Raw genomic sequence first — 11,220 nt, forward strand, 5'->3', positions numbered from 1 at the left:
TAGGTACTTTCTGGAATGAAATTTGTAAAGGGCAGCTAATTTGTTGTTATTGTTATTTTGTTTATTTGTAATGTGCTTCTGCCCTGTACCAGGCTAGCACTTTGCTTCTCAAAGCAGCCCTCTGCAGGGCTTCCCTACAGCATGTTCCGGAGCCAGTGCCCAGCTGCCCTGGCACCAGCTGTCTGTCAGTGGGCGCTGTGGGCGCCCTGCATGCTGTGGTTACTCCTTGCCCGTGGGCAGTGCCAGGCCTCCTCACCTTAGCCCTCCTCATCTATGTTTCCTGCTGTTGAGTCGCATTATCTATTCCCTTATCCAAATGTGATGTTTCACCAAGGTCTCCCTCCCTGCTGTCCTCCAGGCTCTGGCCCGAGAACAGAACGTGGCTGTTCCTCCTCCCTGTTTCCTGCCTCTGGAATTTACTTAAATGATTTCCAGTTCTAGTGCCATCATCTTTGTAAAGTTTTACCCTAGGCGTGGTGACACACGCCTGTAATCACAGCACCAAGAAAAGTCTGAGGCAGGAGGGTGCCTGGGCATTCACAGTCAGCCTGGGCTACAGGGTGGGTTCAAGGCCAGCCTGAACTGCGTAGTGAGACTCTGTCTCACAAAACAAAAACAAAAGTCCATTTCTTTAAAGTTTTACCCAGTCAAAAATGATTATTCCCCTCCAAATGTGTGTAATACTGCACAATGTAAACTCCCGAAGTACTGGCATATACAGAGAAGAGGTTTATCTTGGCTCAGTTTTGGAGGAGAGCTCACTGTCTCAGGTCTGTGGTGGGGGCTCAGATGGCCAAGGTGGGACCACGTGGAAGCAAAGAGAGCAAGGACGATGCCAGGCTCTTCCTTGAGAAGACCCAAAGACCTGCCATCGCCCTTCAGAGGTCACCGCACGTCCCAGTAAGCCCAAGCTTTTGACAGGTGACATCTGGAAGACACCTTATCCAAGCCATAGCAATGAATAAAACAGTTTCGGTCCTCAACACCTATACATTTAATGGGAGGGCAGGAGAAGTATGTAATTACCTAGAGAAGTATGTAACCTTTAATGCCAGTCTGCCAAGCAACTAGACACCAGGAGTTCCTTGGAAAAGACCAGCTGGGTATGGTGGCTCGTACCTGTAATCCCATCACTGAGGAGGCTGAGGCAGGAGGATCCCTGTGAGCTTGAGGCCAGCCTGGGCTACCTAAGCAAGTTCAAGGCTAGTCTCCACTATACAGTGAGATTGTGGTCTATTGAGACAAGAATGGGAGGGAGGTAAAAGAGCCTCAAGAGGTTGGGAGGAGAAGAGAGGAGCCGGTGATGGAACGGATGGTGGAAAGATGAAGGCTGGCTCCGATGGGGAATTTTGTTGGATGCTTGAGCAAGCTGGTGGGTGAGGAGGAGGAGAATGAGAGCTGATGGTTGCTAAATGGACTAACTGATGGAGGAAGCCCAGAGCACGTGACAAGCAGTGGAGTCCAGGCCTCAGGAAGGACTGGACTTGAGAGAGAGGAAAAACTGCTCACGTCTGGAGAAAACGCAAATGGGGAAGATACAGATTCACACGAGTTTAGGAAGGAAGTTTAGGAGGAAGAGGGAGGTTGATGACTGCACCTCATGACTTTGCCTCTATGAACCAAGAGGCATACAGCTCTCCGTAACACTAAATGTGCTTACAGAGCTTGGCATTAGATGGCGTAACAGGGTGGCTGGAGCCCTGCCCTGCTGGACTGCTGGAATCCTGCTCTGGCGCTCATGCTTGGAAGCTCTGTGAATCTGGGCAAAGCGCTTAGCTCCTCTGAGGCCCAGTTTCCTCATCTGAACAGCAGAGCTTTACAGCGGTGCTAGTGAGCTGAATGCACATAAAAATCCTATGGAACAGCACGCAGGCGCTAGAGCCTAAGTGGAGGAAGCTACGTGAAACCCAGCCTCAAGCAGCTCTTAGCCAAAGAACTCAGTTATTTAACCCCCTTTCTGCTGTCTGGGAGCCATTCAAGATTCATCCAGCCCTCCACATCTTTCCTCTCAAGCCCACTATGGAAATGTTCCCCAAAGTACAGCATCTTACGTTGCTCTTGTTATTGTTAGTTCTGAATTCTTCATTAAAACTTAGTGACGAAACCAGAAAAGGTTGAGTGCATTAGCCGGTTCCACCTTGCTGGACACAGTGCCCTCACAAAGCAGGAGAGGTTTACTTTAGCTCACGGTTTTAGGAGATTCATCCATGGTCAGCTGGCTCGAAGGCTGGAGGAGTACTGTGGGAGCATATGGTGAAGCGGAGCTGCTCGGTGCACGGTGACATGGGGACCGCACCAGAGAAGAGCAGGAAGCGATCCTAGGGAGCACACAGGCATGGCTACCTGCCAGCCCACACACAGCCAGCAGTGTCCTGCTCTGATCTGGAGGTATTCCTTAACCCAGAGACGCTAACGTCTGCGTAGTTCGGAGACTGTCACTTGGGCGGAGCCCTAACAGAGATATGAGCACAAACTCACCCAGCGGATTCCTTAGTAGTGTCTACTTAGACTGTTAACGAGACCAGTGGTTTCCAGTGTGTGGTTGGGTCCCTTAGGTCGGCATCACCTAGTACTTATCAGAAATGCCGGTTCTCAGGCCCAGCTGCACACTCACCTGAGTCAGAAATGTGGTGCGAAGGAGCAGCTGGGCCCTTAGGAGCAGCCACTCTAAAGGTAAATGGTAAAATGTGCAGCTGAAGGGAACGTGGTGAGCGTGTAAAGTGAGCTCCTAGAAGGAGTCAACCTGGTGAGCAGGCGTCCGGCTCTAAGCACTGACCCTTCCGGTCACCTGTACATGGCTACAAAACCAGTATATCCTCGAATGCAGCACACCCTGGTAAGTTTCCTATATGCAAAGAAGAGTTTCCAGAAGTGAGCAGCAGGACTAGGACAGTAAACTAGGTCTTCTGTCATTTTTGTTTGTTTTGAGGCAGGATCTTGCTATACCATTAAGGCTGGACTTGAACTTGAAATCCTCCTGCTTCGGTCTCCCCAGGGCAGGGATTACAGCCGTGTGTCACCATGTCAGGCGTTGTCAGTTTAGATTCTTTCCTAGTTGGTTGCTGACTTACTCTGCCCTCATCTAGATGCTGGTTGGAGGGTAGTTTTGTGATAGGAATTTTCACATCCTAACAAACTAACAGGCTGATACCACACTGGGGCAAGCTATGCTTTCCCAGCCCACCACAGAGCTGGACATACGACCACATGTGCTTTAACTTAGTTGGTGGCACCCTGCCGCAGCATCATAGATGGCTTGACACGGGTCAGTTTGATGAAGTCTCACCACACAGTCTGTGTTTGTCCACCTAGAAATTGTTTTTCTAGAATATTTCAAGCACTTTCTACCCAGCAACAGGTAACGGACTGTGGGCAGCCTAACCCAGTGACAATCCACCATGCTCTCAAGCTTCTCTCCTTCCTGCTGGCACCCCAAATCAACAAACCTGGAACTGACTCAGGGCTGGTGATGTGGAACAGATTCCCACCAGCCCGCTGGCGTGATAAACAGTTGCCTTCTGCCTCCGTGGTGTACAGCACCTTCCTTTGGCTTTTGTGCTGGTTCTGCAACAGTTTGGAAGGGGACACAGGTAGCTCCCGCCTGGGAACGCTGTAGCTCCCACTTGACATTTTTAGTTGACAGTTTGGATTCTGAATCAGCCCTCTGTGACTGTGGAGCTGTGTGACTCAATGCCCTAGGGTCCCATTAGCACTGGATGAGCTGACAGGAATGAGTTTCTGAACTTGCAACCTGAGGATCAAGGCCTACGTGCCCGTTTCTCGTGACCCTGGCAGAATGCAGAGGACTTCCCCAGCGGGGCAGGTGAAAGCTGGCTGAGTTAATGTTCAGTGAACGCCAACTTCCCCTCGGTTCAGAGCCCATCTTCTTCCTACCTGCTGGGGAAAAGCTGGCAATAGGGAGCCGTTGTCTCCGAGGCGGGCTGGGAGTGTGGAAAATGGCTAAGAATCGTCACCTGGGGCTACGCTGTCCCCTGGAGTTGAGGCTGCCCTCCAGGTCAAGCTCAGCACAGCCCCAGCTTCTCCTTCTCAAGTTCCAGCCGCGGTGGGATCTGACTGTGGCCTAAGGTTGGATTTCAGCTGTGAAGGTCTCGCAAAGGCAAAGTAAGTGGCACCTAGGTTCTTGATAACCAAGCATCGCTTTCATTTCCAGTCAGTGATGCTCTCACTGAAGTTGATGCTTCCCACTGTCATGTGAAGGGCAAATTCCCTACATTTAACCTATCAAATTTTGATAGATTAACAGCTGGGCATGTGGCACATGCCTGTAATCCCAGCACTTGGGAGGCTGAGACAGAAGGATCTACGTGAGTTCAAGGCCAGCCTGCACTGCATAGCGAGGAAGACTGGCCCGGTGTGGGGTCCGAGGTGTGTGTGCTGGGGAGGAAGGTGGGACAGTGGTGCAGAGGCTCTCAGAAACACGGCACACAACCGACCCACAACGCTGTGCCTGCAGGATGGAAACTAACCTGTGGGAAGCAGGGTGTTTCCATGCATTTGTTTTTCAACAGTGCCTTGCTAGGTAGCCAGGCTGGTCTGAAACTCCTTATGTAGCCCAGGCTTGCCTTAAACCTATGTGATCCGCCTGCCTCAGCCTGCTGAGTGCTGCGATTATAGACCTATGCCACTACACTTGGTTACTGTACTATGTTGTGTGTGTGTGTGTGTGTGTGTGTGTGTGTAGTCCTGGGATTGAATTCAGGCCCTTGCACATGCTAGGCAAGTGCTTTACCTCTGAGCTGGATCCCAGTGTGTTACTTCTCTGTGGTACAAATAGAAAGAGCAGGGCAGGCAACAAGCCCAGATCTGCGAGAGGCTCAGTTCTTCTGTTTAACGCTCATGCCTTCCCTCACTTATGACTAATTCCTAACAGGATCGTTATGAGATCAATTGAAACAAGGCCCTGTGGAAGCACTGTATGACTATTATCACCACGGACGGTTTAGTCTCATAATAAAATCCTGACTCTTGTTTTTCTCATCTTATTACATTGGCTGGGACTTCTAGTGCAGTAATAGCAGTGCCAACAGAAATATTTGACTTACTATTAACTTGAGTGGGAGCACTTTTAGAACTTCACTATTAGGTACATTATTACTCTGCATTAGATTAAGGAAGTTTCTTTTTGACACTAGGTTTGCAAATTTTAAAAAATCACAAATTTGTTATTAAAAATCAAATACATTTTACGTCTCCTGAAGGGGCACATGATCTCGCTCTGCTGTTGCTATGGTGATTGCACTGCTGGACCTCAGATCTTACATCATCTTTGTTCCAGGAATAAACCCTACTTGAGGTTATTACTCAGTATAGAGGCGACCTAGTTAGGGGACTTGGGTTCTTGTCATCTTTCAGTGTCTTGGCTTTAAAAATTGACTTATATGCTGACGACTTCCAAGTGTATGTCTTCAGCTCCAACCACTCCCAAAATACGTTCACATCCATGTGTATTCAGCTGCTGACCTGAGTTCACTTGGAGGGCTAATGGGGAGCTCAGGCCTCCTTCTCCTCCCCATCTCTGCTAATGGTAATTCCATTCTTTCAGAAGCTCTGGCCCCAAAACCTGGGAGTTGTTTTTTAGTCATCTCTCACATTTGACATCTGATACATTAACAAATACTGTTGTCTGTACCTTCAAAATACATCCAGAGAGTTGAGTGTGGTGATGCACACCTATAATCCCAGCTCAGAGGCTGAGGCAGGAGGATCGCTGTGAGTGTGAGGCCAGCCTGGGCTTCATAAGCGAGTTCAAAGCCAGCCTGCATTACATAATTAGACTCTATGTCAAAAAACAATCAATCAAAGGGACAAACAAATAGAATATATCCCGAATCGGAGCACTTCTCTGATTTCAGCTGCTACCGTTCTGGTCCAAGTCATCACCTCTTGCTTAGACACCTGTAGTAGCCCCCTTACAGGCCTCCTTGCTTTTTTGGTAGAATTTGCCTTCTCTACAACTGTGATCTGTACAACATCTAGAGTAATCTTTTTGAAACCGTGTGCCTGTCACTCCTCTGTGTAACGTCCCCCGAAGGTCCGTGTTGCGATTTGGAGCTAAAGTGTCCTTCCAGAGGCTCACGGTTCTGGGGGGGCTCTTGGAACACAGTCTGACACAAGGGCTGGAACTCCACCGGTGGATTCCTCTGTTGAAAGGCTCGCAGTTTAGTGGCCGTACCGGGAGCTGATGAGACACCAGGCGGCGGAGCCTGGTAGCAGGGTCATGGAGCTGTGGCCCAGCAGACCACGTCTTTCCCTCTGCCCGCTTTCTGGTGTCTCCCTCTGCTGCCGGGCAGCTGTGAGGAGAGCAGCTTTCTGGTCACTCTTCTGCCACAGTCTGCCTGCCACACCACAGGCCTCAAAGCAACAGGGCCGGCTGACAGCGGGCTCCTAACACTGTGAGATAATAAACCTTACCTTCTTCAAGCTGTTTTTGTCAGGCATTTCTGCACAGAATGCTAATGCGCACACTGTATCGCAGAGCAAAAGCCCGAGTTTTTACATTGGCCTCCGAGGCCTGCTGTGACGCTTGGCTATCCTCACCTCCGGACTTCATCACCCGCCCATTCCCTCATCTGCTCTGTCCAGCCTCTGCCCAGTTCTTCTCCCCCTCACCTCCTTGAGGTTGTCACTCAGCTGTCACCGCTCCTGCAGGCACGTTCTGCCTTTCCTGTTTGGAACTGTGACCACTCCCCTCCAGCGCGCCTTCCTTTCTTCCCCTACTTCGTTTTTCTCCACAGAACTTGCCATGCAATGTACTAAGTATTCTGCTTGTCTGCCAACTACCTTTCATCACGATGCACGTGCCACCTGGGCAGGGTTTTTATTTCCTCATTGATGCCAGAGGGCGTGGGATGGTACCTACTATGTGCCAAGCTGGGTGCAATTGTATGTTCCACCATTGCAATGAAATTCTTTTAAAAGTACCAATTTTTAAAAAATAAATGTGCCATTTTTACAAGGCAAGCTATTAAATCTAAAGACTTTCAAGGTCAGCCACAACTTATTTTGAGATGCAAATTGACAAAGTGAGTGGTCATCTTTTTATTTGAGGTTGTAAAGTCATGTATTAAAGACTGATTTAAAAACCTAGAAGTAGTTCATTACATTATCCTACTGTCCTGCAGCTTTGAAAATTCCCTTAATGAAAGGCTTTAAAAAAGCTTTCAAGGGAAGATAGGATGGTAGTTTAAAACATGGAGACAGAGGTACATATTCTGTGTGGACACTTTTCCCCAGTTTGACTTGAACTTTAAACTCTAGCTTACTAAGCAATTATCACTTAAAATACAGTTGCTAACATCAGAAGGCTGTGAAAAGGAGAACTAATTAAGGTTCTTGTTTTAACAAAGTTTTAAAGTTGAAAAGGAAAATTAACAAGTAATATGTAGCCTAATATTTAGAACAGGAAGGTATATATGATAGTTACTTTGGATTTGAAAAATAAAAGAATTGAATGAGGCTAGGCAGCTTCTTCACATTTAAGAGATGAAACACCAGAAAAGACTTTTGTTTCTGTAACAGGGAAGTGTCCCTGTTGACAGGACTCCTTCATCTACTTAAGAGTTAAGTGACTCAGCTTCTAGAGGCAATGCTTTTAAAGGCCAATGTAAGAAACTCCACAAAGAGCCATCTGATTCATCTTTACACTGCAGAGGATGAGATAGTGGGCTATTCATTTTGAAAGAAAACGCTGGAAGAGTGTGTCAACTGATCTGCCTTTTCTATTTTCTGTTATGACTCTAATGGGCCCGATCAGATGATTTTCAGTGAGGAAGAAATTTCTGAGAAGGGTGAAGAGTTTAACAGAAGCATATATCATTCATAAGTAGAAAGATGGAGAACTTGATGAAATATTAAAGATGATGTTCTGATGTTCTATAAACTGCAAAGAGGAGCCCTACACATTGTGAAAGGGGGGCTCCACTACATTTGGGGACCAGGAGAGCTTCTGGGAAAGGCATCTAAACTGCAGTCCAGAAGAATGAGTCGGGAGGAGGAAGACGCATTACAGGTGGAGGGGACAGACTGCATGGTTAATGATCGTAACGTACGGGAGCAAATACGTTTTAAGAGAAAGTCCCGGTCAGGGCGGCCAGACCGCTTTGTTCTGAGCAGGTACAGAGCAGTGGTGGTGAATCTGTGACAAGCATGTCTCACTGAACACTGAACCCTCTCTGTCCGCATGTGAGCCAAGTGACTCCAGCATCAGCCCAGAAGCTCAGTATCAGGTAACAGCAAACGTAGGGACCAGGTGCGTGCTCGGAAAGGAGCAGAGGCATGAGTGAAGGCGTCACATGCCTGGACTCAGGGGCAATGTGTCCAACTTCCACTCGGCTGGACAGGAACTATCTGTATCTATATATCTATCTATATACCTATCTATGTCTATATATGCTTGGAGGCTTGGAGTGGATGTTTTAATAATTTGTTTTTATTAACACAGGATTTTAGCTCTGAGTTTTCTTATGAAAACCTGAAATCCAACACCCACGATGTAGCAAAGACATGTTCTAGTTAAGAGACTGAGATTCTTTTTAAAAAGACTTTTTTTTTAACCTTTTATCGGTACAGGGAATCGAACTCACAACCCCCTGCTTGCAAGGCAGGTGCTTATGCCGCTAAGTCCCCGGCCCTGAGACTGAGATTCTTTTAGTGTTGCACTGAGCGTCACTGCCTTAGATTGTTGATATAGAGAGCATCCAGTTTCTTAGTGTTGACTAATAGTGTTAGCTATTTTTGGTACAGGGATAGATTTGTATTGGGTGCTTTAAAATTTTTTTTTGTATTCTTGGGGCTAGGAATTTAGCTCAGCGGCAGCAGAGCTTGCCTTGCAAGCGTGTGGTTGTGAGTTCCATCCCTGGTACTGATAAAAAAAATCTAGAAAAAATTTTTTTGTATTCTTGTAGACTCCAAGTCTTGAACACCAAAAAATGACTTCAGTAAAAAAGGCAGATGTGAAAACAGATAGTGGGAGGTCATTCCAAGAGGTCTGGACAGTCACTTAGCATGTCTGAATGCAGTGTGTGCCCTGTGTAGTGGAAATGCAGTGTCATACATCAAGTGCCAGACAGCACTTTGACACCAACCATAAAAGTGCTGCTGAACTTGGTGAAACTGAGTTCCTTGAAGAGAAATTGAAGAAATAGCATTCCAGGGTCTTAGTTTTTACAACTTTCTAAACCAAATCATCTGCCAGCTTTCAGATTTCACTGTGCACAGCAAAACCTGCTCTGATGGGGATTTTATCTAAATGGCCATGCTGTCTGGGAGTAATTCCCTTTTTCATGATTTCTCAAAGATACAATTATGCAACACATCTCTGAGATTGCACTTAGCAGAAATCCCGTTGAAGATCGAGTCCTGTGGGTGTCAAGTGATGCTACTCAGCAGCCCACTGCTGACTTACAAAAGCAGCCTGTTACTCCATGTGCTCGGATGAAAGCACAGATATAAATAATCATGCAAGGCTAGCAGTAATTTTGCATTATGCTGTTGGTGACATCAGCAGAGAAGAGCTGGTGGGACTGGTGTCTTTGCCTGCAAGAACATGAGGGATAGATCTCTGCAATGCTGTGGTGGAGGTTTCAGTGATGAGACACTCTGTGAGTGTGGGGCAATGCCTGGTTTTATACAGTTCTTTATTAAAGAAGCAAAATCTCCAATCACTCAGTTTCATTATTTATATGTCAAGAAGCTCTTTGTGCCAGGGAAAGAACACCAAAAAATTTAGATCATTTCCTCAAAGACATCACAAAAATGTGAATTATATCATGGCTTGTGTTCTTAATTTCTGATAGTTTCAAGTACTTCATGAGGCTCAGGAATGGTATTATACTTTTGTTATGTACAATAATATTGGTGGCTGGGTAGAGGACAAATCTTAAGAGAGATCTGCAGCCTGCTTGGATGAAATTAGGCTGTCCATGAACAAAAGGGCAGGAATGTCTATGGTTTACTGAGATGGCCTGGCTTAACCACCCCATGTTTGTTTGTTTGGATTTTTTACAGATTTTACATACATTTTAAAGTACAGAACAAAAACTACAAGGTGTAGGGAAAACAGCAGAAAAGAATGTTTTGTGCTATCAAAACATTTGAGAGAAAACTGCAGGTTTTTGAAAGTGGGCAGCTGATATATTTCCTAAATCTAAAAATGCATTTAGAAAACTCTACTTTTGCAGACAACCCTACAAGCCATCAGGAGATCCACAAGGAATTTTGTAGCGTTGCAGCAGCTGTGAAGGAGAATTTTAGTAACAGATTTTTACAGCTCTGTAAGATGGAGACAATCGTTTTCTTCTCCAGAAAAAGCCAAAATTTGAAGAACTTGAACTTTTCTGCTTACCCTGGTTAGATTTTGGAAACCTGGAAATGTAGCTATTGAAATTTCAAGAAAGCTCTATCTGTAAAATTCGATGACCTGCATCCAACAGCTGAGAAGATGGAGTGTGCAGGGAGGACAAAGGGTGGCAGTTAGTAGTTCTAGAAAAGAAACCAAATTCCTTGTCTGAAGTCCCTGCCAAACGATTTTAAGTCAATGAAAACCCTTGGGGTTGCTTTTCTTACTTCGTTTGGATCATCTTATGCTTGTGAACAACTGTTTTCAACTTTGAATTAGATCAAAGCTGATACAAGAAACAGAACAACATGATCTACATCTGTTGCTCTCACACTAAGGAAGTGTGAGCTTAGGTTTGACAAATTATCAGCATGAACACAATGGCAAAGATCACATTAGTTGTGCAAAAGCATACCAAATGCAACTGTCTACCTGTCAATAGAAAGCTGTTTGTGTCACTGAAAGACAAAAGACATTAATGCATGAGTTGTCTTTTCTAAACTAAAACCTCAGTATTCAGATTTAATTGCAATGTTGGCACTTTACAATAAAGAGGTGGCTTTTGTGTTGTAGTCTGGGCCCTTGGTGCCTAAAAGGTTCACCATCACTGGTATAGACGGTAACGAAGTAAAAAATTACACTGATTTTGGACTGGTTCTAGGAAGAAGTAGTCATCAGTAGCTCCTCAAGGCTGTGTTTAGAAAGATTTCCCTGATGACTGTAAGAAGGGTCAGTGTAAGAGAGATGACAGTGGCTGCTGCAGTGGTACAAAGAAATAACGAAGTCCTGAGTTTGGTCTGTGATTAATAGGGCTAGAAAAGAGAAGATGCCTATGAGGCATTATAAAGCTGCTTCTTCCAATT

Source organism: Cavia porcellus, unplaced genomic scaffold, assembly GCF_034190915.1.
Source record: "Cavia porcellus strain 051 isolate PalLab524CR breed Dunkin Hartley unplaced genomic scaffold, mCavPor4.1 scaffold_1, whole genome shotgun sequence".
NCBI lineage: Eukaryota > Metazoa > Chordata > Mammalia > Rodentia > Caviidae > Cavia > Cavia porcellus.